The 27903-nt window shown below is 41.1% G+C and overlaps 1 protein-coding gene across 2 annotated transcripts in view; it reads right to left on the reverse strand.

Annotated features, from left to right (window-relative positions):
• The window catches only part of TENM4 (teneurin transmembrane protein 4), a 1359030-nt gene that overhangs the window by 708144 nt on the left and 622983 nt on the right, over nucleotides 1-27903 (reverse strand). The gene's annotated exons all lie outside the window — the stretch shown is intronic.

A 27903-nucleotide genomic window follows, 5' to 3' on the forward strand; every position in this document is an offset into this window, starting at 1 on the left:
TTCCCTACTTCCTCTCCTCCTGCCTTTTGTTCTCTTTCCTCCCGCTTTGGCCGCCCCCCCCCCCCCCCCCCCCCCCCCCCCCCCCTCTTTTTTTTCCCCCCCCCCCCCGCCCCCCCCCCCCCCCCCCCCCCCGTCTCTGTGGTGTTGTCTGGTCTCCTGCCCTCCCCCTCTTCGCCTGTCCCCGGGTCTCTCTGGGGCCGGTGGCTTCCCTCCCCGCCTACCCCCTGATGTTATTTCACACCCTCAACACTTTTCCAGGGACAGTCCCTCTCGCATTGCTGCTGCAGCACAGCCAGAGGTAATTAAGAGCTGAGAACTTGAGTTCCTTCCTCAGGCTCACAAGATGCCCAAAGAAAGGCCCTCCCTCGGACAACTTCCCTAAAACCATGGTAACAGCTACTCAGTCGTGATAACAATCATTTAAAAAGTAACTGCAGAGAACGTGGTCCAAGAGATTTGTCCTTCACATCTCTGGACTGTGATCACCAGCACATTTCGAGAAGGGCATTTTCATGGGATGGGAGAGGCAGCTTGGTGCAGTGGCAACTTGCAAGGGCTTTGGAGAGAGACTGGAGAAATTCCCACAGCAGCCCTGCTGCATGCAAGCTGTATGTCTTCGTGCAAGCCATTACCTCTGGCCCTGCCTCAGGTTTCTCCTCTGTAAAATGGATAAACTATACCTACTTCACCCGTTATGTGATGGTTAAAAGAGAGAACAAAGGAAAGAAAGCATTGCGCACGAAGAAGAAGTTCAAACATTGTGACTTCCTTTCTCCTCCCCCCATCCTTTTTAAAAACTCCCTTCATGATCTTCTGCTACATTATATCTCCACAGTCTAAAGTGTGCAATGAAGGAGGAAATGTGACAATGTAATGTTATAGAAATGTGAAGCAAGGTCTAGGATATTTTAAAAACTGTTGTATGAACAGGAGATTGTCTAGCCAGCTGATTACAGAGGCATCACAGAGATTATAAATTTGGGGTGCTGGGATGCCCCTTCAACATCTCCTAACTAAGGCTTCCCGGAAAGTCGGGGACGATGGTAGGAGTGGATGGGGGTTTCCATGCACTCTGTCCAATCTATTTTTAAAACCTTCATAACTGAACACTGACCAGTGACAAAGCCTCTGAGACTAACTAAAATGTCAAGTCTCTGCCTTTGGATAGCATTTATCAACTTCGTGTCCTCACTACAGATATCAAATGCTTTCCATAAGCTGTGATGGACAGGTAGATTCAGTCCTTTGACAAATATTTGTTGACCACCTACTCTGTGGCTGGAACTGTGGTGGGCTGTGGGCATCCAGCCGTGAGGCAAGCAAGCCTTGCCTTTGTGAGCTGACAGTGCAGTAGACATGTCTGATGAATGTGCAATAGGGAAATGAATCACATATACCTTGAGAAATATCATTTGTTTGGTGGACAGAATCTTTCAATATATGAGGTCCATGGCAGAGGGAATAATAAAGGAATCCTTGAGTGAAAATTTTGGAATCCACTGTTCATTCTGTGCACCTCATTCGACTGATGGGAAAACAGAGCCCCAAGCTAAAAGTAGCAGGTGAAAGTATGATCCTCTCAAAGGATCTTTGATTAATTTCAAAGAGAAAAATTGTAACTTTACAGTTGAAAAACCTGGCCAATTCTGTCTGAAGTAAATAATAAGTCAGGATCACTGGTAATGTGATAGGTGGTCATCATGTGTCTCCTGATGTGACACAGTGAGAGGGACAGAACCTCACTTCTGTGGTATTCCTGCCAAAAATGAAGAACCTGAATCTAATCATGAAGAAACCTCAGATACACCCAAATTGAGGACCATCCAATGAAATAACTGTCACATACTCTTCAAAAACACCAAAATCAGGAAAGAGAGAGACTCTGACAGTTCTAGATTAAAGGGATTGCTTAGCTGTCATGACAATAAATGTAACATGTGGTCCTGGACTGGGACATTATTGGGACAATGTTAATTTCTTGATCTTGATACTTACTATGTTTAGGCAGAAGACTTCCCTTGTTTTTAAGATCTACACAACTGAAGTATTTAGAGGTTTAAAAAGATGAAGAAATCCCTACCTTCAAAGAGAGGCACAGTATGATGGGTCTCTGCCTAAGGAATAGGCAGAGTGTGAGCACAGATGGCTCCCCAACCAAATTCTTGTGGGTAAGGGAAGACTTCCTGTAGGAGATGGCATTCAAGTTGAATTTTGAAGGCAAGAAAGTTAGCTAGACCATAAGGGAAAGGAGGTGCTTTCTAAATAGAGGTAACCGTACAGGGACATGGATGAAAGCATGAGGCAGATTATGGCCTCAGAGTTGGCGCATGAAGGGAGTGCCTGGGACAGTCTAGACAAGATCAGGTTGGATTTTGAAGGGGACTCAAATGAAGCTAAAGAACTCAAACATCTTGAAAGCTCAGGTATAGGGTGGGGATGGGGAGCAGAGAGTTATCAAAGACTTTTAAGTAGAGGAGGCACGTGATCCTAAGTATTTGAAAAAGACCATCTGGCAGCTGTGTAGAGAAGTGGATTAAAGGCCGGGAAGACCAGAGACGCTGAATTCGGTCATTTAGGTAAACTCAGGAATTGCAGTGAGGATGGAGAAGGGAGGAGAGATTTAAGAGAGACTGAGGGTGTAAAATGAACAGATGTTGATGACTGGCTGAATAGGGGTGGGCAAGGAGAAGTCCAAAGTGACTCCTAATTCTCAAGCTTGCCTATCTGGGTGGAGGGTAGCACTCTTCACTTCCATGTCAAGAGAATTCAGGAGGACGTGGAGGTTGTAGAGGGGAGAGTAAGGTCAGCTGTTACCATGCTATAATCTAACTCTGTAGCTGGCTTGATATTCTCTGGTATGGCTGCTCTGGCCGCAGGAAACCCAGCTATAAAATTCAGCCTAAGACCCTCCCAACGGCCAGCCCCACGTATAATGCAGAAAGACAAACAAAACCAAGAGATGAGATATAATAGCAGCACATTATTTGTAATAATGGGGAAAAATCGAAACAACTTAAATCGTCAAGTAGGATAAGTAAGTTGGGGGACAGCCTAGTCAGAAGATTATATAGCCACTCTAAAGTTGTTCTTCTTTGCAGAGTTTCTCAGGCCATGGAAAAATGCCAATGCTATCATGTAACATTTTTAAAAAGCAGATTTCAAAATTGTTAACTGCACAAAAGTCTTCCTGGAGAAAAATCTGAAAAAAAAACAAAAAAACAAAAACACACCTCACCAAAAACATGCCAAATATTAACAATGGTTCCCTCTGGGTGATAGGATTATGAGTAATATATATTTTCTTTTCCAAGCTTTTTGGATACTTTCTAACTTTCCCACAATGAACATTCATTACTTTCATAACGAAAATTAAAAGCTGTCATTAAAAAAAAAATGGCTGTGAGCCCCCTCTTCTACTTTATCCCTTTTCAATCCACCCTTCCCACTCCCCCCGAAGACTAACTGCCTTTTAAGCTTTATCTTTGAGAGTGAAATAAGAGGGCATTTAACAAATCAGGGGAAATTATCAGCTGGGCTGAAGAGGGGGAGAAGGCGTTCTTTCTTATGTAGGCAGATATGTTATTAGAGCTGTTGAAACTGTATATATTAAAGAGGTTTGCCTTGCCCTTATTGATTCTCTGCTATGTTACCAGGAAAAGAAAACCTATAGTGGGGAAGAAAGTGTGAGCCTTTAAAGGGCAAGTTTTAATTATGAGATGTATTTATTTGCAAAACCTCTTTTCTTCATAGTCCAGCAGTTACGGTAAAATTGTTTCAGAAAGCAGGTATTTCAGGCAAGGAGACATGTGGGGGCAAGGGGCAATGCTTCGTGCCTGTTGTCTGATACTGCAACAGATACGCAAACTGGTTACATAGGATTGGGACACCCACTGATAAGCTCCATCAAACATTCACAATTAGAGGGCAAAAAAAGTGCACACCCGAGGATGTTCTCATTCTTGGGAAAGGTTGCTGTAAACAGCTCCCTGGCAAGGTTCCCTCAACATTTGTGATTTTTCAACTCATAGAAATGTTTACTATGTGCACAGGTTCCCCAACCTAATAATAATACCTTACACGAGCAGAGCCCTTCACCTTTTCAAAGGCCCTCCGCATCTGTTGATTCACTCAAGCCTTGCACCCCCTGCCCCTCTTCCCACTAGGATCCTGTTACTTCCAGTTTGTGTGGGAGGAACAGGGTCCCAGAGAGGCAGAGCAGTCACTAGAACTGAAGAAAGAACAGGAGACATTCTTGGAAACCCCTCTATGTGGCTCTGGCACTTCCCCTGTGAGTTCCCTTATCAACTCCTCAAGGTAACTTGGGAGGGAGGGTGAGTAAACTGGGGTGTGTGTGCTTCTGGCTCAACAGAATCAGAAGGGTCTGCACTCTCCAGAATTCCAGGACCATGCCTTTCCCAGCATAACCCCATTTTTAAAAGCCAAGGGGTGAGGCTAGGTATTATTCTCTGGGAGGTAACTCGGTTTAACCTGTGAGCTGTCTTTCTGGGAGGTTTATCTAACCTGTGAGCTGTCTTTCTGTCTTGAGGGAATTCAAAGCTAGTATTTGGGGGTTAACAATGACTTCTGAATGTATCTGCTAGAAAAGGAGAAAGCCTCTGCTTGGTTTCCCACACATCTCCTTTGGAGAAATAGTTGGATCTTTCTCTTTTCCCACCTTCACTCCAATGTTCAGCAGAGTATTTGGTACTTAGGGGTTCTTAGTAAATATTCCTGCATGGAGTGAAGAAACAGATACTAGTAACAAAATAGCTAGCATGTACTGAGCATTGTGCCCAGGACTGAGCAAAGGGCATTATCTCATTTAAATTTTAGAGCAGCACCATGTGGTAGATATGATTATTGCCCCTACTCCATAGGCGAGAAAACTAAGACATAAAGAAGTTAGGCAGTTTGTCCAAGGCCCTAATGATTAATAAATGGCAAAGCCAGATTCCAGCTTAGGTTGTTCTGAGTCCAGGCTCTTAGCCACCATACTGTATTGGATCGACGGATGAATGAATGGATGGATGGATGGATGGATAGATGGATGGATGCATGGGTGGATGGATGGATGGATGGATGGATGGGATTAAAGGCACTGGCAGTGAAGTGAGCTCTCCATGAACCCCTGCAGTACGTTAGATGTTGTGGTTAATCTTGTCTAGAGCAGGCCATCCTGTGACTTTCCATGATCGCATCCTGTTTATTTCCTTCATGATGAATTTCACAAGCTGCAATTACATGTGTATGAATTTGTTTTACGTTTTCTTTAAACATCTGCCCAACTTGCAATATAAGTTGCAAGCTCAGTTCCATGAGTGTCTTGGTCACTGTTGTGTTCCCCAGCACCTAGCACAGAGCCTGGCACAGAGTAGATAGTTCCATAAATATTTTTGAAATGAGTGAATGAATGTGGGCTCCCATCATTATTCAGGGGTGGAGGGCCTGTGAGCATGCATACATGAGCACTTGTGAAAGATGTGTATTTTACATCAATTTACTCCAGTCCCTGCCGATGCTTACTTTCAGCTTCGGAGGGCATGTAGTTTGGGCAGTGGGGCTGCGATTCATAGGAGCACATAATGGTTCTGATTGTGCGCCTCCACGGACGTTTGCACCCAGATAACAGGGCAAACACTGATCAGAAAATAGCAGCATCTGTTGTGGTCAAGATGACTAGCTGGCAGAATTCCATGGTGGAAACATCCTCTCTGATTAGGTCTGCCCCCGCTTTCACAGCAGAGAGGCGTTATATCAGCTGACATCACTTGCATAACATTTCCGTTCCGAGGGCTGCTGGCAATGGTCTCCTCCAAAGGGGGTCTCCTAAAGCTTTCCTCCTGCATGCTTAAGGCCACGTGATCCTTTCCAAAGATGATGCCTCAGCCAAGGCCTCCTTTCTTGCTAATTTTTGTCCTGTCTCTTTTCTTACTTGTCTAACAGACTTCTTTGTCACTTGATGTGAATTTGCCCTTTCGGGATGCCTGGGTGGCTCAGATGGTTAAGCGTCTGCGTTTGGCCCAGGTCATGATCTCCAGGTCGTGGGATCGAGCCCCGTGTCAGGTTCCCAGCTCGGCAGGGAATCTTTTTCTCCCTCTCCCTCTGCCTCTCCCCTTGCTTGTGTTTGGTCTCTCTCTCTCTCTCAAATGAATGAATAAAATCTTAAAAAAAAAATTGCCTTTTTTTCTGCAGAGTAGGCCAGGTGGCAGATGCTGGTCCTCTACAAAGCTAAATCAGATCCATTTCCTAGTCTTAGAATTCTGCAGCCTTTACTGGAACTGTTTATTGGTCCAGAGGCCATTTGCCCAGAGGTAATCAGCAACGTAACAGACAAAGTAAATATAAAAGCAACCACAAAGGACTTCACTAAATTGCCAAGCCCCCATAGGGTGATTCTAATGACTATGATACCAGACGCTGACCTAATGCTTTATACATAGTCATACATTTAATCCTTATAACCGTCCTATAAAATAAAGTATATTACTACTCCCAAATCAGAATATAATCCAACATTCCTAGGCCTTATCAGCCTGTGGGACAAAAGGAGTAGCTTTAATGTTAATTCCCAAATAAACACTATTCTGGCCTGCATACTACTTTTTCCATATAACAATATACCTTGGAAATAACTGCATCCTCCTTCTTTTTTATGATTGCATACTATTTCATTATATGGGTGTACCATCTGAATTTAACCAGAGAGATCATGGTGATTGTGATATATTCACTTTTTTAAAAAGATTTTGTTTATTTATTCGACAGAGAGAGACACAGCAAGAGAGGGAACACAAGCAGGGGGAGTGTGAGAAGGAGAAGCAGGCTTCCCAAATTACAGTGAGCCTGATGCGGGGCTCGATCCCAGAACCCTGGGATCACGACCTGAGCCGAAGGCAGACGCCTAACGATTGAGCCACCAAGGCGCCCCCTGATATATTCATTTAAATAAATATCAAGCACTTAACCTAAGATTAGGTCCATACTAGCTGCTCAAAAATGTTAAATAAGGGAATTAAATTATATTATAACTATCGGGTCTGTTGACTCTTAAAAAAGAAGCAACCCAAAAGAGGTTGAAGTTTCAAATCAGTTGGGAAAGGATGAAGCTTTCAATTAACAGTGCCATTGTAACCGACAAATCATTTTGGAGGGAAAAAAGTTAGATCCCTGTCCATTATAATATTCCTTTAAAATTTTTCACACTGAATATAAAAAATGAAAATAGAAAATCCTAGAAGAAAAGTAGGTGACAATTTAAATCATTTTGGAGGTGAAGAAGGAAACCATGTTTAAGTGTGACATGAAAAGGAAAAAAAATGTTAAAGAAAAATGTCAAAAACTTGACTGTGTAAAATTTTTGAAATGTTCGTATATTTATAAAACCAAGACAAGAATCAAAGGAACAAAATGTTGAGGAAGTATTTGAAACATACACAAAAAAGTGCTATTATCTTTAACATATAATGAGGTTTTACAAATGAATAAGAAAAAGACATCTCAATAGAAAAGTAGGCAAAGAACATAAAAAGTTAATTTACCAAAAAAGTACCAAGCTAGGCATATGATATATATTTAACTCACTTGTAACTCCAAGAAATGCCAGATACAATAATATTCAAAGTTTTTTTTTCTTTTTGCTTATCAAATGAGAAAAGTATCAGAGAAATATGACATGCCCAGAAAATAGTTACTCTCCCTATATTGCCAATGGGTAGATATCAGCACAACCTTTCTGAAAAAGAATGTAGCCACATTCACCAAAAGCTTTCCATTGTATGAAGCTTTCAGCTCAGGAATCTATGTCTACATTTAAGGGAGTTAATTAAGAGAAAATAATCATGGATGGACTTACATAAAGAATTATGTAAGAGAGTTTTATCAGTGTTAGTAGTAATAGCAACAAATTGGAAACAATCTAAGTGTCAACACATTAGTAAACAATCAATTGTATTATGGTACATCATAGTATGATGAACTGTTACATAGCTATTATAGACCACGGTGAAAAGAGTATTTAATGAACTGGAAAGAATTTACAATACATATTTTTGTGATCTTTCTTTAACTTATTATAGAAAATGTGAGACAAATACAAAGTTTGGTGAATAAATTATACCCATCACCTAATTGCAATGATTATTATTTTTTATTTTTATTTTATTTTTAAGTAGGCTCCGCACCCAACATGGGACTTGAACTCATGACCCTGAGATCAAGAGTTGCATGCTCGACCAACTGAGGCAGCCAGGTGGCCCTAAATTCAATGATTATAAAATTCATGGCCAGTCTTGTTTTATCTATATTCCTCCCCACTTACTGCCTCCCCCATTAGTTTGAAGAATATTTCAGGCACCATTTCATTTTGTCCATAAATATCTTAGTAAATATCTCTAAAACATATGAACTATTTTTTAAAAATAACCACAATATATCATTACATTTTAAAATAACAATAATTTCTTGATGCCATCTAGGGTCCAGTCACTATTCAAACTGCCCTGATTGTTTCATAAATCTTTATTTCTCCAGTTTGCTTGTTTGCATCAGAATCCAAATAAACTTCACGCATTGCAATTGGTTGATACATCTACTAAGTCTCTTTTGATAGCTCTTCCTCCATTTATTTTTGCCCCCACTTGTACATTACTTCTTAAAGAGACAGGGTTGTTTGTCCAAGAGAGTTTCCAATAACCTGAATTTACTGAAGGCACTCTTCTGGTTTAACTGTTCTTCTACAACTTGTATTTCCTATAAATTGGTAGTTAGTTCTAGAGGCTCAACCCAATTCAGAGTTAATTCTTTTGGGTAAGACTGTCTAGATGTTATTGGGTACTGCACCTGTCTTTGTGATGTTAGTAGTCTGTGATACTCATTGACTAGATTCATCACTCACCTAGAGGTTGTACTGGTCATATTCTGATTCATCGATATTCATTCCTTCTTCACTTTTAACTGGAATACTTCTATAAAGAAAAACTCCCTCTTTTGAACTATTTGCTGACCTAAAGAGGCAGGATAAATGTTTGATCCTTTCCTTTTACTTATCAGGTTCCCAAAGAATGATTTGGTTCCCTAGCATTCTCCAGAGGTAGGCAAAGAGGTTTTTTTTTTTTCTTTTTTTCTTTTTAAGTGTCATTATGAGTTCATGTATTTAAATATGGTTGATGTATTTTCATTCATTTTAGTTATTGTTCATACTGATGTTCAAATTGCCCTATCTTTGGCCAATGGGAACATCTTTATATTGACTCCCAGGTCTTTGATAGCCTCCGTCCCCTCCCCCACCCCACCATGGAATAATAGAATGTTTCAGGCTCATCTTGTACCTATCCTGTGCCAGATCTGAAATCATCCATTTTAGGAGGACCCTGGTTCTTTTTGGTGGGAAATGGTAGTTAGAAACCAAAATCTTGGGGCGCCTGGGTGGCTCAGGCCGTTAAGCAACTGCCTTGGGCTGGGGCCATGATCCTGGGGTCCTGGGATAGAGCCCCATATTGGGTTCCCTGCTCAGCGGGGACCCTGCTTCTCCCTCTCCCTCTGCCTGCCGCACCCCCCCCCCCCGCTTGTGCTCTCTTTCTCTCTGTCAAATAAATAAATAAAACCTTAAAAAAAAAAAAAGAAACCAAAATCTTGCTACTAGAAGTTGCTTATTGCTACTGGGTTAGTATTATTTAAAGTTTTTTAATTGGCAGGTTTAGGAAATTTTTTAAAAAGTGAATTTAAAAATTCACTATGTGTTTATTCCATTACTTCTAATTCAGTTTTTACTTAACTTCTTCAGTCTTCCATCTGTATCTCCCTCCTTCCATTACAAATAATAAATGATGCTATAGAAAAATATTTACTGATTTGTGAAAATAGCCAGAATATTTATTTTAGTGAGAAATAATCATATGTATGTATAAATCATAAATATATATTTCGTATGTATATATCAAAGATACAGAAGTTAGCAGTGATTATTTCTTGATGATGCAATTAAAAGTAATTTTTAGTTTCCTTTGTTTTTTTTTTTTTTGCTTTTTAGTATTTACAAGATTTCCATAATAAACCTATTTTATTTTTGCTATAAGAAAAAAATTGCTAAAAAACAAAAATAAGCCAGATGGTATAAATTATAATATAGTAAACTGTCTGCCAATCTTATATGTGGGTAGAATAATGATATTCTATTACATCTGTGGAGTGCTTTACAATTTACAAAGCATTTTACGTCCATTATCTTTCATGATCATCACAGTACTGTGAAGGAGTCAGAATAGGAATATTGTCTTATAGGAAAAGAAGATAGAGGTTTAAAAAGATCACATATGTTGGAATCAAGGTTAGAACTCAGGGCTCCTGCCTTTTTTTTTTTTTTTTTTTTAAGTAGGCTCCATGCCCAGTAAGGAGCCCAATTCAGGGCTTGAACTCACAACCCTGACATCAAGACCTGAGCTGAGATCAAGAGTCAGACACTTTGGGGTAAATACCCAAGTCAATCAGAGAAAGACGAGTATCTTATGATCTCACTGATATGAGGAATTTGAGAAACAAGACAGAGGATCGTAGGGGAAGGGAGGGAAAAATGAAACAAGATGAAACCAGAGAGGGAGACAAACCATAAGAGACTCTTAATCTCAGGAAACAAACTGAGGGTTGCTGGAGTGGAGGTGGGTGGGAGGGATAGGGTGGCTGGGTGATGGACATTGGGGAGGGTATGTACTACGGTGAGTGCTGTGAATTGTGTAAGACTGATGAATCACAGACCTGTACCCCTGAAACAAATAATACATTATATGTTAATAAAAAAATTAAAAAAAAAAAAGAGTCAGACACTTAACCGACTGAGCCACCCAGGAGCCCCAGGACTACCAACTTCCTGTTCAGTGTTCTCTCTCCTGCATAATATCTGGCTCTGGGTGACTGTTATTATGCTTTTGTTTTATAGTAGGACAAGAAGACCCTGCAGTGTCCTGTATGCTGCTTAGAATTTTATCTTCAGAACCCTCTTTCTTTACCATGAGGTTTGGAGGCCCATAAAAATGTCAAAACTTATTGTTCAATTTAATGTTTACTTTTAATCAAAGTAATTCATTAACATAATTTTAAAAGTCAAATATTCTAAAAGGATTTTAATGCAAAAGAGCAGTCACCTGCCTTCCCATTCTGCACCTGATGGTCCTCCTCCCCAGACGCAGCCACTTTCAACTATTTGAGCTGTTTCTTCTGGTTTTTATTTCTGTATTACTAGATAATTTGTTTTTACTGCAATTTCTGGATTTTTAATTCTTAGATATTATCAATATACTTTTTATTATTGAAGATGATAATTTAACTGTCCTTTTCCTCTTTACACAGACTTCCCTTTTCCTCATCCTCTCAATATACTTACTTCATAATCTTTGCTTAAACATTAGTATTTCCATCATTATGATTGTGTAAAAATTATTCTCAGCTAAGCCATGTAGTGTACTATGATGACTTTCTTGTGTGAATTTTTGTTTCCTCTTTCCAATTGGCGCTCTCTCTCTTTTTTTTTTCCAGATTTATGTAGTGCTTTAGGCACCTGTCACCATTTCATCCCCAAACTGTCTACCAAGTTATAAATCTTCTCTCGATACATTCCAATCCATCAAACAATCTGCCAATTTCTTTTCTTTCCTTATATTTGCTTTGATTTCTTTTTTTTTTTTTAAAGATTTTATTTATTTATTTGACAGAGAAAGAGAGACACAATGAGAGAGGGAACACAAGCAGGGGGAGCAGGAGAGGGAGAAGCAGGCTTCCCGCCGAGCAGGGAGCCTGATGCGGGGCTCGATCCCAGGACCGCAGGATCATTACCTGAGCCGAAGGCAGACGCTTAACGACCGAGCCACCCAGGTGCCCCTGCTTTGATTTCTTTTCCTTTGTCGTAGAAATGTAGTTTCCCCTTGTCTCAATGGTTCCAATATGGACTGGTTGCTTTGGAAGCTTGCTGCTGGCTTTTGTTTCAGGGTCTCTTGCTCTACTGTATTCCTGGAAATTTGATTAGACTTCACACCTATTATTTATATCTTGGATTTCCAGGATCCCATGTCTTCCCCTTTTTTGTTTACCCTTCACACTGAGAACAAACATGTGGGAGGTGAAGTTCTTGAGATCTTATTTGGCTGAACACAGAATTCTAGGTTAGAAATAAATTCCCTATAATTTTAAGGACACTGATGTTTCCATTGTCCTTCTGCTTCCAGTGTTAAGAAGTTTGATACTGTTTTTGCCTCTTTATCCTGTTTTTGTGAACTTCGCCTCCCCCCACTACTCACTGGAATTTCTTAAGATCTTTTCTTCAGAAATCACACGATGAACGTCTTCTTTCCTCCAGTGTGCTGACCTGTTGCTGGGTTCTTTTCTCCAGAAACTCTGAGGGATTTCATTGCCGATTTTCTTATTCCCTATTTCCAAAACACCTGTTATTCAGATAGTAGAGCTCATAAACCATTTCTAACTTTTTAATCTTCCCTTTCCTGTCTTTCATTTTTTTTTTTTTTTGCCTTTTTGTTCTTTCTGGGAGGTTTTCTCAGCTTTGTCTACCAACCCATCTGTTGACATTTTTATTTCTGCTGTCATATTTTTAATTTTCAGGACCTGTTTTAGTGCTTTGGGTATTTTTCTCTTTAAACAGCCTCTAGTTCTGGTTTCATGTACATATCTTTCTTTGTCTAAGGATATTAATGATATATTTTGTGAAAATTTCTACTGTTCGCTGCATTGTTTCTATGTTTTTGAGGCTTTAAAAATGTTATTTTGCTTTTGTGTTTATTTTTTTATTGTAAGGGCTTTGCTCAGATGTTGATGATCTATGACTACCCATGCCTATTTAACTAAAAACTTATTGGAAATTTTAGCATGTAAGAGCAAAATCTGTTGCCCAGTGGGCTTGCCTGTAGGATCATCTGGCTAATTTGTTGGTAATTCCTTAACAGTATCTGTAACTCTTTTCTCTCTTTTTTTTAAAGATTTTATTTATTTATTTGAGAGAGAGAGAATGAGAGAGAGCACAAGAGGGGGTAGGGTCAGAGGGAGAAGCAGACTCTCTGCTGAGCAGGGAGCCCGATGCGGGACTCAATCTAGGGACTCCAGGATCATGACCTGAGCCAAAGGCAGTCGCTTAACCAACTGAGCCACCCAGGCGCCCTGTAACTCTTTTCTCAAGGGCCACTCAGTTTCACCAGAAAGGAATCTTCCAGTCTTTTCCTGAGGAGGGCAAGACTGGCTGCTAAGATTTTCTAGAAGCCTCATGGGGGAAGGGATTGGGAGGCAGTCTCACTATTTCTATACAGATTTCATTTACTCCTCTCGTTCCTGTTTTCAGCACGGTATATCTACTCTTAGCTGCACTGTTTTCTATACATCCGGTTTCTCATTCACTCGTTCACTCTGGACAGTAGATGTCCAGTCATCTCCTTGTCCGAGGAGGAGGCAGGCACTCAGGAGAAGAGCAGGACACAGGAGGAGGGAATCTTAAGACATTCAACCCCACTCAGATCCCTCACTTTTAGAAGTGCCTGAGCTCCCCGTTTCTGAGCTTTCCTGGGGCTCTGCAGTGAAATGAGATAACTTGTGGGCTTTCACCATGGAGAGTTCTGGTTTACATCCTCAGGTCTGCCTAAGTCAATTATTTCTTGCCCATCTGCTTTATAGATCCAAAATCCTATTGTCGCCTCTCCAATTATTCTTTTCTTTGTGGTTTTGTGTTTTGTGCCTTTTATTCATTTCTCTTTCGTTTTTGTAGGTGTTGGGGAGGGAGCAGGAGTAAAACTCTACAGTAAACCCTCCATGAGCAGCAGATGTCCAAACCCTTCTTTAAGACCAGCACTTTAAGAGGCATTCAACTACTTCCAGGGGCTTGAGCTCCTTCTTGGAGAAGCACTATAGCTCTGCTGTCCACACCCAGGGCCCTACATGAATTTTTGAGCCTAACTTTCCTTACTTTTCAATAGCAGCTAATAGTGCCTGCCTCGTTGGGTGTAGTGAGGATAACTGGGATGCTATCTAGTCTGTATTTTTAGCTCCTAGTCCTTTGAAGAATATCAGCTCTATTTTCCTATTATGATTACTGGCAGGGTGTGTTGGGGGTGGGAGGAAATTTCATTGGGTTGTTGAGGGAGAAGGAATGCACAGGGAACTAGACAAGCCTCTTTTATAAATGCTTTGGTGACAAGTTCTGGCTTACAGAAAGTAATAAGGATAATGACAATAACTAATTTTCCTAAGAATGTATATGCATCAATCACCATACTTTATATGGTATCTCAATTAAACGTCACAACATACCTATAAAGAAGTACCATTATTACCTCCATTTTAGAAATGAGCAAATAGAGGGGTGGAGATGTTCAATCACTTGGTCAATATCACACCAACAAAGATGTGGCTGATCTCAGATTAAAACCCGCAATCTCTCTAGAGCTGTTACTTGTAATACTGAGGCCAGAGCTTCTCAGACTTTACTGTGCTCACAAATCACCTGGGGATCTGTTACCGTGCAGACTCGAGTTTGGTAGGTTTGGCATCGGGCTGAGATTCTTCTTTTCTACCAAGCTCCCAGATGACGCCGATGCTGCTGGTCCAGGGGTTGAACTTTAAGTAATGAAGCTTCAGACTGTGGTCTCTCTAAGGCAGCTGCATCGTGTGACACCTAGTTGCCCAGGTACAAAAGAGGCCATACGAACAGTAATGGTCCCCAACTCACTGCTTCCTCCCCGACGTGTGCACAAGCAGGACCACCAGATACTCATTTCTCCCCGCTATACACATTCCCCAGGAGCCCCTGGTGTGTCTCATGAGTGCTCCCAGTCCTCTCTACTGCTTTGGCTCAAGATGCTCACGTCTTTCCACCAGCTCTGAAATCACTTGAGGGTAGCCTTTCACCATTCCCACTGCTTCTAGGGCCTTCCCTGAGCATGCCACATCTGGAGCTGTAGCTAGGTGTTCTGCAACACAGGACCCTCGAGGTGCAGAAAGGCGGTGAGTTCCTTCCTGCTGGCCCTCATCAGTGTTGTGCTATGTTCCTTACAGAAATAGGGAGAATCCCCTTCCCACTCCAAGTCACCTGGATCCCCAGCAGCAGCCCTAAATCTCCCAGGTTCCTTGTGAAAATAGCCGCCAGCTGCGGCCTGTAGGCTTACTGACCTAGGGAAATAAAACTTCTGTCCTCCTGTGTCTCTTTCTCCCTCATTAGCCTCTGCTCCCAGCAATCCTAGAATTCACTACTCTGGAAGTGAGTCTAACCCAGGCCAGCTTCCAGCTTGGGTGGAAGGGGTGATAGTCCACTGACTTGCCAGACAGCTAGCTAGGTGTGAATCTCAGTTTAGGTCCAGTTAGAACCCTGCTCCACAGATGACAAAAGGCTTAGTAAAGGAAACTAGGAGAGGCATCTCAAAGACTCAAGTACATCAGAGGGCCAATGGAAAGCACTGGAATAAGACTGGGGTCTGAGGTTGGAGACCCATCTCTGTCTCTACTTAGCTGTGTGACCTTGGACTTTTCAGTCACCCTCTCTGATTGTTTCCAAAACTACAAAAAATAAGGGGGAAAGCTCACCCTTCCTCTAATTCTCAGTTTTCTCTGTAAAGTGTAGGAGTTGGACCAAATGTGAGGTGTAAAGTGAGGGAGTTGGACCACATGAACTCAAAGTATTATGTAGAGGTTTCAAACCACAGGCTCTTGGGCTGTATTCAGCCCACAGGCATGTTTTGCTTGATCCTTACAGCATTTTTAAAATGTTGAATCAGTTGCCAGCCTTTAAAACTAAGGAGCTTTTGCATAAAATCTCGTTTCCTGGCTTTTCTTGAAAGATCAGAAAATTGGCAACAAGGGTCATGCATTCCTGGAGAGCCACTATTGGCCTGAACTGCCTTGTGACTGTCCTTTTAAAGAGGCAGGTGCCGGGGCGCCTGGGTGGCTCGGCCGTTGAGCATCTGCCTTCGGCTCAGGTCATGATCCCAGGGTCCTGGGATCCAGCCCCGCATCAGGCTCCCTGCTCGGCAGGAGGCCTGCTTCTCCCTCTCCCACTCCCCCTGCTTGTGTTCCCTCTCTCGCTATCTCTCTCTCTGTCAAATAAATAAATAAAATCTTTAAAAAAAAAAAAAGAGGCAGGTGCCCTCTGCACTGTCGCAGTCCTTAGCAGGCCCCTATTACCCATCTATGTTGTCTGCACAAATCCTGTAAGTTGTTACGTTAGTGTTTCCTGGGTAGTGGTTGCAGTGGATAGCTGGACAATGTCAGGTTAGTAGTACTTATCCTTTCTAAGATGCAATGTCCAAATTATAGAATGGGGAAAATAAATGCTCATATTATCGCATTGACTGTATTAATGAGACAGAGTCAGGGTCAGTGGACTTTTCTGCAAAAGACCAACGAGCATCTATTTTCAGCTTTGCTGGCCACATAAGATCACTGTTGCATATTCTTGTCCTTATTGCTTTTTGTTTGTTTGTTTGTTTGTTTGACAATCTTTTTAAAAATGTGCACATTCGGGACGCCTGGGTGTTTCAGTCGGTTGAGCATCTGCCTTCAGCTTGGGTCATGATCTCAGGGTCTCGAGGTCCACGTCGGGCTCTTCGCTAGGCAGGGAGCCTGCTTCTCTCTCTCTCTCCCTCTGCTTGTGCTCTCTCTGTCAAATAAATAAAATCTTAAAAAAAAAAATGTGCGCATTCTTAGCTCTCGGACTGTATAAAAACACGCTCGTGGGCAGCTGACCCCTGGAATAGATGATGTGAAGCACTTCCAATAATGCCTGTCAACACTGAACGTCAACCAGTGTACTTCTCGTTATCGTGAGTTCAGGCCTCTCATTCTCTGACTCTGGGACATGGGTGACTCCACAGTGCCCATCAGATATCCCCAGTGGCTGTTTTGATTCTCTTTGGACAACGCAGAGGGGGGCAGCATTTTGTCTGTTGAGACGCGTCTTTCCAAATAGGAAGCCCTGCGTGGGAGAGCGCTTCAAACCAGCACGACAAATACAGTGCAACTGTGTCATCACCATGAAATCAAAGCCATTGTTTAAGCCATTTGCTACAGCGCATCCCCACTCCAGTCATTCTGTCGGAAACTTTCCCCAGCAATCACAGCTGGAAGAAGAGTTGGAGGCCCTTGAAAATCGGATTCCAGGTTCTCATAACCTTCCTCCTTTGTTTCGGTCCTTTAACTCCCCTCCTCCCCATCCCCTCCAAATAATACCCCTTGCACTGTATTATTTATTATTTAACTTGAAGACCAGGGATGCAGCTTGTGACGAGAGACACTTGACAAAGTGAAATTGCATTGTGTTGCAGGTCTTTCCTGCATGTGGCTTGGCATAATTAAAAAAAAAAAAAAAGAGAGAGACATGATATTGTTTTCTCATTCAAAGAATGTGATGGCTGATTCTAAAGAAATGTCGTTATTTGCTGTGGTGTCCAAGGGCCCCGAAGATAGCATGCATTTAAATAAAGGAGCCAAGGAGCACATCAAGAGATTGTTTGGCAGATGCACTTACTTATTTTCACTTGCTGGTTCTGCACCAAGAAACAGACTAAAATCATATATAGGGGCAGGGTCAAGTTCCTTGAAAGACTTTGACCTAAATTTCGTTGATCTGGACTCTGTGCATCATGTTTAGGGGGGACTTACCGCTCTTCCACTCACGTAGCAACACTGCCTGAGCACCTACTATGTGTCAGACCCTGTGCTAAGTACTAGAAATGGAGGGATGAATGAATCAAGGGCCCAGAAATCCAAGAATTTATGGTCTAGTTAGGAAGACAGGTGTGTTAAAGAGTCTCAATGTAAAGTATTAATTACTGCTATTATAGCAAGAGTCCACACTTAATAAGTACTTGCTACATGCCAGGCATTATCTTAAGTGCTGTTTACAAGATTAATTCATTCAATTCTCTCAACAAGCCTGAGGGTTACATACCATTATAAATTTCCATTTCAGGGATGGAGAAACTGAGGCCAGAGGCTATGCAATTCTTAATTCTTTAGGACCATGTAATTAGTAAGGGGTAGGGCTCTGATTCAAATGCAAGGAACCTGACTTCAGGCCCAGAGCCCTCGAAAGACACAAAACAGCCCCTTAATAAAGGGCTTGGTTTATATTCTGGGAACACAGCGCAGAAAAGCCCCTAATTCTGCCTGTAGGGGTCAGAGAACACATGAGACAACATGACAATGACATTTGTCTGAAAGATTCCCTTCACAGGGAAGCCAGGCAGGACATCTCAGGCAGAGAAGAAGCATATGCTTAGAGGATGATATTTATAACAGATGCAAAAAAGAGAATATTCAAACCGGACTGTTGGGTTTTACTCTTTTCTTTTTTTTTAACAACACTCAGAATTACCAGTAGTGGCTTATTCAGTAGCAGTTTTCCATGCAGTTCTGGAACTTCAGGAGGACAGGTGCCTGTCTTGTTGACTATTATATGCCTACTTCCCAGCACATGCTTAATAAATATATTTTGAGATGAAAGAACAAATCTAGTTAAGGTTACACAGGAAGATGAGGATTAAGCTAATATTATTTCCACTTTGGACAAGGGTTAAGGCTCAGCTTTATTTTATATCCATAGTAGCATTTTAAAATTCTCATTTCACACTGCTTTTATTTTAGACATGCCCATGGCATTCTTAAAAGGCTTTAAAGCACAGTATTGTCACAACTCCCATTACTATATGTATCAGTAACATTCGGTACATATACCTGGAGCAATTATTCTGTGCATAGAATTCTAAGCATAATGTTCGACTTTACCCATGATAGCCATTAATTAGATGAAATGAAATGATGTTACAGTTGCACGCAGCCCATTTTTAAGTGCAAATCCGTGTGTGAGAAGAAAGGAACTTTCCTTTTTTTCCCCATAGAAGAAAATCATGTCAATGGCCAATGTAGAAGCCTCCCAAGTAGGTTTTCTTAGGGAAGCTGGCAGGACTGTCTAAAGAAAAGAAATGTTTTGACTTTGCTAGTCAGATAAGCAAAGGTGTCTAAGACTGGGGGTAAGAGGAAAAAGATGGGATCCAACTGCCAAAAACTTTGGGGTAGGTCCCTAGAAGTTTTGGCAATTTCATGGTTTCCTTTTAAGACATCTTTGCAAGTACCAAATTTCTCAATGTGATATTTGTAAAGATATCATTGAGAATAGCATCTGTCTGGAAGGCTATTCCAACTCTTATAGATACTGAAAGCATGGGGCAAGCATAGAGTCAAGTGAGTTGAAGGGGAAATCTTTTCATCAATTCTGGTTTTCTAACATCTCTGTGAATCGGGGAACCTTTCCTGGTAATTTTTTTTCCATCAATAATAATTTTTAATTAAGAAATTATTATAGAAAAGGGAACCCTCTTTCTGTTGGTGGGAATGCAAATTGGTGCAGCCACTCTAGAAAACAGTATGGAGGTTCCTCAAAAAGTTAAAATAGAACTACCCTACGATCCAGCAATTCCCAGTATCCAGTAAATATCCTAGGTATTTACCCAAAGGATACAAAAATACGAATTTGAAGGGATACATGCACCCCTGTGTTTATAGCAGCATTATCAACAATAGCCAAACTATGGAAAGAGCCCAAGTGTCCATCAACCGATGAATAGATAAAGAAGATGTGGTATATATGTACGAGGGAATATTACGGAGCCATCCAAAAGAATGAAATCTTGTCATTTGCAACAGCATGGATGGAACTAGAGAGTATTATGCTAAGTGAAATAAGTCAGTCAGAGAAAGACAAATACCATATGATTTCACTCATATGTGGAATTTAGGAAACAAAACAGCTGAACATATGGGAAGGGGGGGGGGGAAGAGAGAGAGGGAAGCAAACCAGAAGAGACTCTTAGTGATAGAGAACAAACTGAGGATTGATGGAGGGAGGTGGGTGGGTGATGGCCTAAATGGGTATTAAGAGATATTAAGAGGTATTAATCAAAGATCCCAGAGCAGTGTCCACTGCTGCCTCCAGGGGGCCCTACCCTCGCAAACGAAGGTGGCAGTTTCCAGGAGCTCCCCTGGAGGTGGGTTTCCTCTGGATAACAGTGGATCTTCAGACATTTATGCATATCCAAGGAGAAAGCAAAGAGGAGATCTTTGCGTGTGTCTTCAGGCAAACGGGAGGCTGGCACTGGCCAGGGTCCCCTCCCCTCTCCGATCGCATTTCCAAATCTGCGAGCGGAACAGGAATGGCAGCAACAGGCACATGTCCCTTCAGATAGAAAACAAAAACAAGTGGTGACTTGCCTAACCCTGGACTTGAAAAGAGGTTTATGGCTGGAAACCACATGTTACCTGGCTCTGCCCTGAGCTCCGAGACAGTATGAAAGATGAGAATCATTCTTGTCTTCATCCCACACCTATTTATTGTGTGTTCACAGTGCCCTAGCCACTGTGCTAAGCACTAAGGAGACCACGGAGAGCAAATGGAGAGATGGCCCCTAGGGAGGACGTCACAGCTTACCAGATTCTTCCCTGTATATTACCTCAGACATGTGAAATAGGCATTGTTGATGACTCCATGCTACAGATAGAGAAAAATTGAAGCCAACAGCCGGAAAACCTGAGTTTAATGCAAAGGAGTGGAGTTGAGAGTTACACTTGGCTAGCCTGGCTGGAAAGCCGGGGCACTTTGCACGGTGCCTGTGGTCTCCCCATCTCTGTACCAGCAACAGCAACAAAGGTGTCTGCAGAATGTTGGGCAGCTGACGAAAAACGTTTGCTTATGTGATTTTATTTGTTGGACCACAATTCTGTCTGTAGGTATTTTGCTAGTATTATATCCATCTTTCATTGATAAAATTGATCCAGAGAGGAACGGTGGTCTGTCCAAGATGCCCCAGCAAGAGCCAGAGTGGAGACCAGCTTCTAAGACTTCTGATGCCAAGCTCTGTCTGCCATATGCCAACTCCCAGTTTAAATATTTCTAAATTCAGAATTCTTGATCCATGTTTTTCCTGTTTTAGATTATTGCCATAACCTATGCAAATTATAATTAAATTCCTGCTAATAGGCCATTTTGTGACAAAAACCCCAATAATCAGTGGACCAGGGCCTACGGGCTTGCACAATTATTTATGGTTAACTCTGAGGGCTGCTATTACTCAATCTATCTGTGCTACAGCAAACTGGTTACTCGTATCTGCAAGCTGGCTACTCTACTAAGTTTTTCTTTATCCCCCCTCAGCAAAAAGGGAGAAACCAGCTCCTAGCATATGGAAGCATTTCTATACTGCTAGATTTTCTGATGAGGGTGGGGTGGGATGGTGGAAGTGTGATTTGCAACCATGTGTCAGAAGAAATACATATTTTTGAGTCAGGCTCATTGGTCCAGGTTCCGCGTGGCAAAAGTTGTCTCCAGAAAAGAATTTTTCCCTCCACGTTACCACACTTGACCGTTTTGGGAAAACAAGTGCTTTCTGAATCTGCTTAACACTTGTGAGGACCCCAAATCCAGAAAATCCTGGATTTTTGTTCTTATACTAATGCTGACGATGCTCTGGTAAGCTAAGATTTCTTTCTGCCCACTGCTTCCCCACAGGGCACCAACAGGGAGCTGGGGCCTTCCTTCAAGTCTAGCAAGCTCCATTTGTGACCGCACTAGAGATTTCTCTTAAGTAAATTAAACGACTAAATATGTAAGTACTGTCTGAGTAGATGGTACCTTTAAACTCAGAATTCACAACATGATAATTTTATGAGTAAACCTATACATAATACATTATTCTATTCTCAAACGAACAAAAGGCTTCTAAAGCTGCAAAGGGCATGACAATATGACACATATTGTTAATGTTCTAAGAATTATCCACTTTTCTCCTTCAAACAATGCCTTTCCCTTTTTTTGGAGTGAAATTTTTATGGCACTGGTCTAATGCATCAGATAAAGACCTCTCAGCTACGTAGGTACTTCCCTACCTAATTTGCTATTTAGAAATGTGTATAGATAGAAATTGTCTGCGTGACGTGGAAGGATGTGTGGACTATTCTAAACCAGAGGGTCTGACTCTATTTCCCCACAAACATCGCTCATTTATTCCTTATAGCATTTCTGGCACAAAAGCTAAGTGGGTTATTTTATTCCTTGTTTCACAGATGAGGAAACTGAGGATCAGAGAGTCTAGGTAACTTCTCTCAGTTACACGAAGAGGCAGTGATTTGAATTCAATTCTGTCTGACTCTTCTGCAGAATTCACCCCCTTTCTGGGGGTGTGCTGGTATTCAGGGTGCCTTCCCATGGTGTGGAAGAAGGACCACCGGACCGGAAGTCAAGCAGCAGACCGGAAGTCAAGCAACAGAGAGGCTTGCTCTGACTTGGCTGTGGGGCCTGAGGATGTCAAAGGAATCTCAGCTCCTTCATTTACAGAGCTTGGAAATCTCAGCTCCTTCATTTACAGAGCAAGGGGGCTGATCTAGGTGCCATCTGGAAGGTCTCCCCCTTCTCAGATGCCCTGCAGGAGGGCTCTATACTCTAGGCAATGACAAAAGAAGTTTCTCATTTTGGTTCTTAAATGTTATTTACTGCCTTTCAAGTATGTCAGTAGAAATCAAATTCATAAATACTTAAGGATTATAATACTATTTCTTAAAATACTCAGAAGGAGGCCAGGGATTGAAGTTTTACTTAAATCTGACATTGCCATTGAAATGTTCGCATTTATATCTTCTTGCCCAGTGTGACTTAACAACTTAATGGCCAAGTTGATGGTCCTGGCATGACTGTTCCCTCTCTCTGCTAGCATGCCCACACCCCCCTTTCTCCATCTCAGGGACTAGTACAGTGCCTGTTGCCTAGTAGCTACTCAAGAAAGAGCTATAGTTTCACTTTGCTATTATTATATTCTTATTTAATTCTATCTAATACCTCATAAAGCCATGAGGATTTTCCAACATTAGTTTAAAGAAGTATTAATAATTAATGCCTCCCATAATAAAGTAACTCTTTATGGTAACATATTGAATCAGTGTTATCACATAAGCAAACTGTGCTCAAATAATAAGGCAGATCAATTAAAAACAGGGTCATCTCCTGGGAAGATCTGAAGAGTTTCCAATGTGAAGGGGACTGAATACAATATATATGGGTATGCCTGCTTTTCCAGGACACTTCTGACTTCCTATAATTTTTTTTTTTTTCAGTAAAGGCAAATCATTAAATGTACAACAGGATGTGATTCTACTTTTATACCTTTGTTAGATTTTCATGTATCTAAGTTCATCAGCTGGAAGAAGACAAATCCTTTCTCTCGATTTTGCCTGGGAGAAATTAGGTCCCTGTGGCTTGGTGGTACCCGAGAAGCCTACTGGGTGGACTGGCACACACACGATCCTCTGCGTTATCACGTGAGACCTGAAAGACACACTGCAAATCAATATGTATCCAAAGTTGCCAGGTGATGAGCGTCTGCCACGTACGAAGTCTGCCACGTACTGCTCACAATAACCATGCAAGCTGACTCTTATCCCCATTTTATAGGCAAGGAAACTAAGGCCCAAAGCCACACCACTAGGAACTGGCAGAGCAAAGAGTCGGACTGTGGTCTGTTGAGCTCCAGAGTCTGTGTTCTTTCCACTACCACTGAGCTGCTTGCTGCTCAGGGGCCCGGATTTCTTCCTCTGTGCACAATTCACTGGTTCCAAAATAAGCTAAAAACCATTGCCTCCAAATGACAGGGGAAAATCGAGTTGGTCAGATGTGACCCAGAGCAAAGATCTAATTCCGAATCATTTGGTTTCCTATCTGCCACCTGAGACCACAGCCACATCCCTCCCGCGGCCGGGCTTGACGGGCAGCATGCACTTCTCCACACACACAGACATACTCTCTCAGACTCACTTTTGAGGACCAGCATTTAGGAAGCCCTGCTGCCAAATGACTTCCCAGTTACTAACATTTAAAATTGCACTTGGTACATGACAGCAGAAACACCCGTGCCTACTTACTCAAAATGCCTGTTCACGGATTTTTTGCAGATCCCCACTTGCTATTCTGCCCTGCTCCTGCATCTCAAGAACCACGGGGCACATCTCAAAAGCAATTGCTCAATTTGTTCTAATGATGCAAGAGGGAGAAAGAGCCTCTTGAAGCCCTAGCTACCTGATAAAATTCATGGGACTCATCCTTTGCCATAGCTCACACTTTATTTTTATATTAAAAAAAACTCAAAAATACTGACAGTGAGGATCTGATCTCTGAATGGGAACACACTTCTAAGGATAATAAAGGAAAGAAATCACAATTAAAGATATCAGTAGATCGACTACATAAGGCTTAAATTTCTGCACGTCAAAAAATTCATTAAAAAATAAAAGGCAAATAACACTGAGGACATATTTTTAGAAGTGACAAAGGCCTAATATCTTTATTAGAGATGGATCTTTTATGAACTGATGGGAAAAAATGGACAAGGGGCATGAATTCATAGCAAAGACAAACGGCTAATAAATATGAAATAGAGCTATATCTCATTAATAATCAAAGAAATGTAAATTAGAGCACTATTAAAGCACTAGTTTTTCTATATCAATATGTCAGTGGTGAAAAAGAAAAGAATTCCCAGTGTTTGTAAGCACATGGGAAATACTTTCACTTTTTTCGATTTGATACATGTATACTTGCCTCTCATTATTGTTGCCCTTTGCATTTCTTTTACTATAAAAAGTCTTTAAAATGTCAGGGTTTTTGACCCATTAATTGCAATTTTGACAATCTATACTAAGGAAATAATCAAAGATGGAAATATGAATTATGTCTGTTTAGCACAGCATTATTTACATTAACAAAAATTGGGGAGTAAGGAGATCTAAATGCCTAGGAAAGAAGACTGGCTAAATGAATTATGGTCCAGGTATTACCATGCGGGCACAAACATTGCTATAACAAAGAGCTGTGATGACATTAGAACATGCTGGTGACATATACATACATACATATGCACATATACACACCATAATCTCAACTGCTTAAAATGTTTCCTTTGCATAGAACACACACAAAGATGAAGGAAATTCACAAGGGTGCTACAGTGATTATTTCTGGGTGGAGGAAATATGATATTGTGGGTGTCTTATTTTCTTCTTTACATTTAACATTTTCTATAAGAAACATGTACTGCCTGATCATCAAGAAAAAACTCCCCACATTTTTATTAACAGATCAGAAAAGAAAATATGTAGGTAACCTGTGTTGGAGGCCCACCAACAAAGTCACAACACAGACCTCAGCCCCCAAGAGCTCCACACAGAGCCCAAAACACAAAGTCGTTGCTGAGTCAGACGGGATCGTTAAGGGTAAGGCTAAGGTTAAGCCTTAACTTAGAGCTGAAGTCAAGACAAGACAAGTCAGAGGGTGCCTGTTTACTGCCATCACACCATGGACATAGTAACATGCAAAATGCATTTTGTATTTACTTAGAAGTGGGGTACAGGGGCGCCTGGGTGGCTCAGTTGGTTAAGCAGCTGCCTTCGGCTCAGGGCATGATCCCAGGGTCCTGGGATAGAGCCCCGCATCGGGCTCCCTGCTCAGCAGAGAGCCTGCTTCTCCCTTTCCCTCTGCCTGCCACTCTGCCTACTTGTGCTCTCTATCTCTCTGTCAAATAAATAAATAAAAAATATCTTTAAAAAAAAAAAAGTGGGGTACAATGCCAGGGAGACATTTGCTACCACAAAGGTGAAATGTTGTTAGTTACAATTTGACTTGATGAGTAGAAACATGCTGTGCTGAAAAAGCACTATTACTTAATATAAAAATTATTTTTAGAACTGTAAAAATGTTTTACTTAATGTCATATACATACATCATTGGAAATTTAGAAAATACAAAAAACACAGAGAAGAAAAAAATTATAGCCACCATGTGAAGAGAACCACAATCCAAATTTTGTTGTATTTCTACCCTTAAAAATGGTATTTTTATTTTTATTGATTTGGTTTTACTCTTTTTTTCTCTCCTTGTAATTGAGATCATAATATATCTTGTTTCCTCAAGAAAGAATTTTTAGATTAACCCGTTGCTCCTTTGTCTTTTGCATGGGAGGAAAGATCATCATAAAGTTAAGAGAACTGTAATTCATTAAGTGTGCGGGTGAGGGTGGGTGGGAGAGAGAAAGAGGAATGCTTATCCATGCCAGGAAAGGAAGAAGCCCATCCTACAGGTTCATAGAGAAATCCACAGGACAACACTGACTAGCAAACGCTATTGCAGGTAAATTTGAAAATACACAGTAGAGATATTTCTGTTACCCAACTTTGATCGGTATATTTTAAAAGACTTTGGAACTTTTTTTTACTCCTCTTTTGGAAACCAAGGCTTCAATTTCAATACATTCATGAACTCCCTATCCTCAGGCCCAACGTGAGGCTGGGAATCTAACTCACAGTTTGCGGTTCTGAAGGGCAGAAGCTTCAAACCATCAAAATGGATACTGTATCCATTTCTACACCAAAAGGACAGAGAAAGACAAATACCATATGATTTCACTTATTTGTGGAATGTAAAAAACAAAACAGACAAAAAATCAAAAACCAGACTCTTAAATACAGAGAACAAACTGGTGGTTGCCAGAGGGGTTGTGGGTGGGAGGATGGGTGAAATAGATAAAGGGAATTAAGAGGTACAGGCTTCCAATTATAAAATAAATGAGTCATAGAGAAATATAGCATAGGAAGGAAATATAGTCAATAATATTGCAATAACACTGGTGACAATATAGCACAGCATAGGAAATATAGTCAATAATATTGCAATAACACTGGTGACAGATGGTGACTACACTTATCATGGGGAGAACTGGGTAATGTATAGAATTAGCAAATCACTACATTGCAAACTTGAAACTAATATGCCATTGTATGTTAATGATACTTCAACAACAGAAAAAGAAGAACAGGGTCCATCATCGTCTTTATTTTTAAGGGATGGGTGGTTCGTATCCTAACCACCAATACTCAGTATTACATGTTTGGGACTGTGATTGCCATACGTGGTCATCATAGCTGGCAGTGTCTTGTCCGCCAAGGACATTTTATCCCCAAATTTCACTGCCCTCTTGCAAGGAGATTCTGGTCCTGAGATAAATCTTTGAGTATGGTGTTTGCAACATAGCCTGAGCCTTGAGAGATTTCTAATATTTGAGTAGAACCCAGGGAATGTACTCACTTATCTCCACCCATCACTTGAAAAACAAAGAGTGAACAACGACCCGGAAAGAAGATGAGCAATGAGAAGTTTCTTGTGGAGAAAACAGGCCCAAGTATCAGGGAAACTGTTAAGAAACAGATTCGATTTTGTTTGTTCTTTGAGGTCTTTGTTTTTTAATTATGGATTCTGAATAAGAAATCCAACATAATAGCTGGTGCCATTTATCAAGTGCCTCAAGCACGGTGTGAAAGCTCCTCTGTAGATATTATAATGGTTAATTCTCCAACAGCTCTTGGTTGTTGCCCCCATTTCATAGATGGTGAAATTGACCCAGAGTAGAAAATAATAATAATGGAATTCGGATATGCTATCTTTTGTTTTACTGTTTTGGGGCAGTGGATATCTTAATGCAGTCCTTCAGTTGTATCTAGCATGAAGTTATATAAGGGGTCATTTTGGTCTTTGATAATAATTAGTTGAGATTTCTTATTTATTTTTACAACCATTCCTGTGTTTTGAGCAGTAGGATACTTTGTTAAAATGTGTTGTTTTCTTCATCTACTTTTGTCATGTCAATAGCCAACATGTTTCTGATGTGACCGGCACTGCCTTCAGTATTTGGCATGCATTATGACGTTTAACTCTCACTGCAAGTCTGTTACGAGAAAAACAAACTAACAAAACCATTTTTCAAACGAGGGAACCGGAGCCCAGGAAGGTTCAGTGACGTGACTAAGACACATAGCTACTAAGTGACATAACCCAAA

Source organism: Phoca vitulina, unplaced genomic scaffold, assembly GCF_004348235.1.
Source record: "Phoca vitulina isolate PV1807 unplaced genomic scaffold, GSC_HSeal_1.0 scaffold36, whole genome shotgun sequence".
NCBI lineage: Eukaryota > Metazoa > Chordata > Mammalia > Carnivora > Phocidae > Phoca > Phoca vitulina.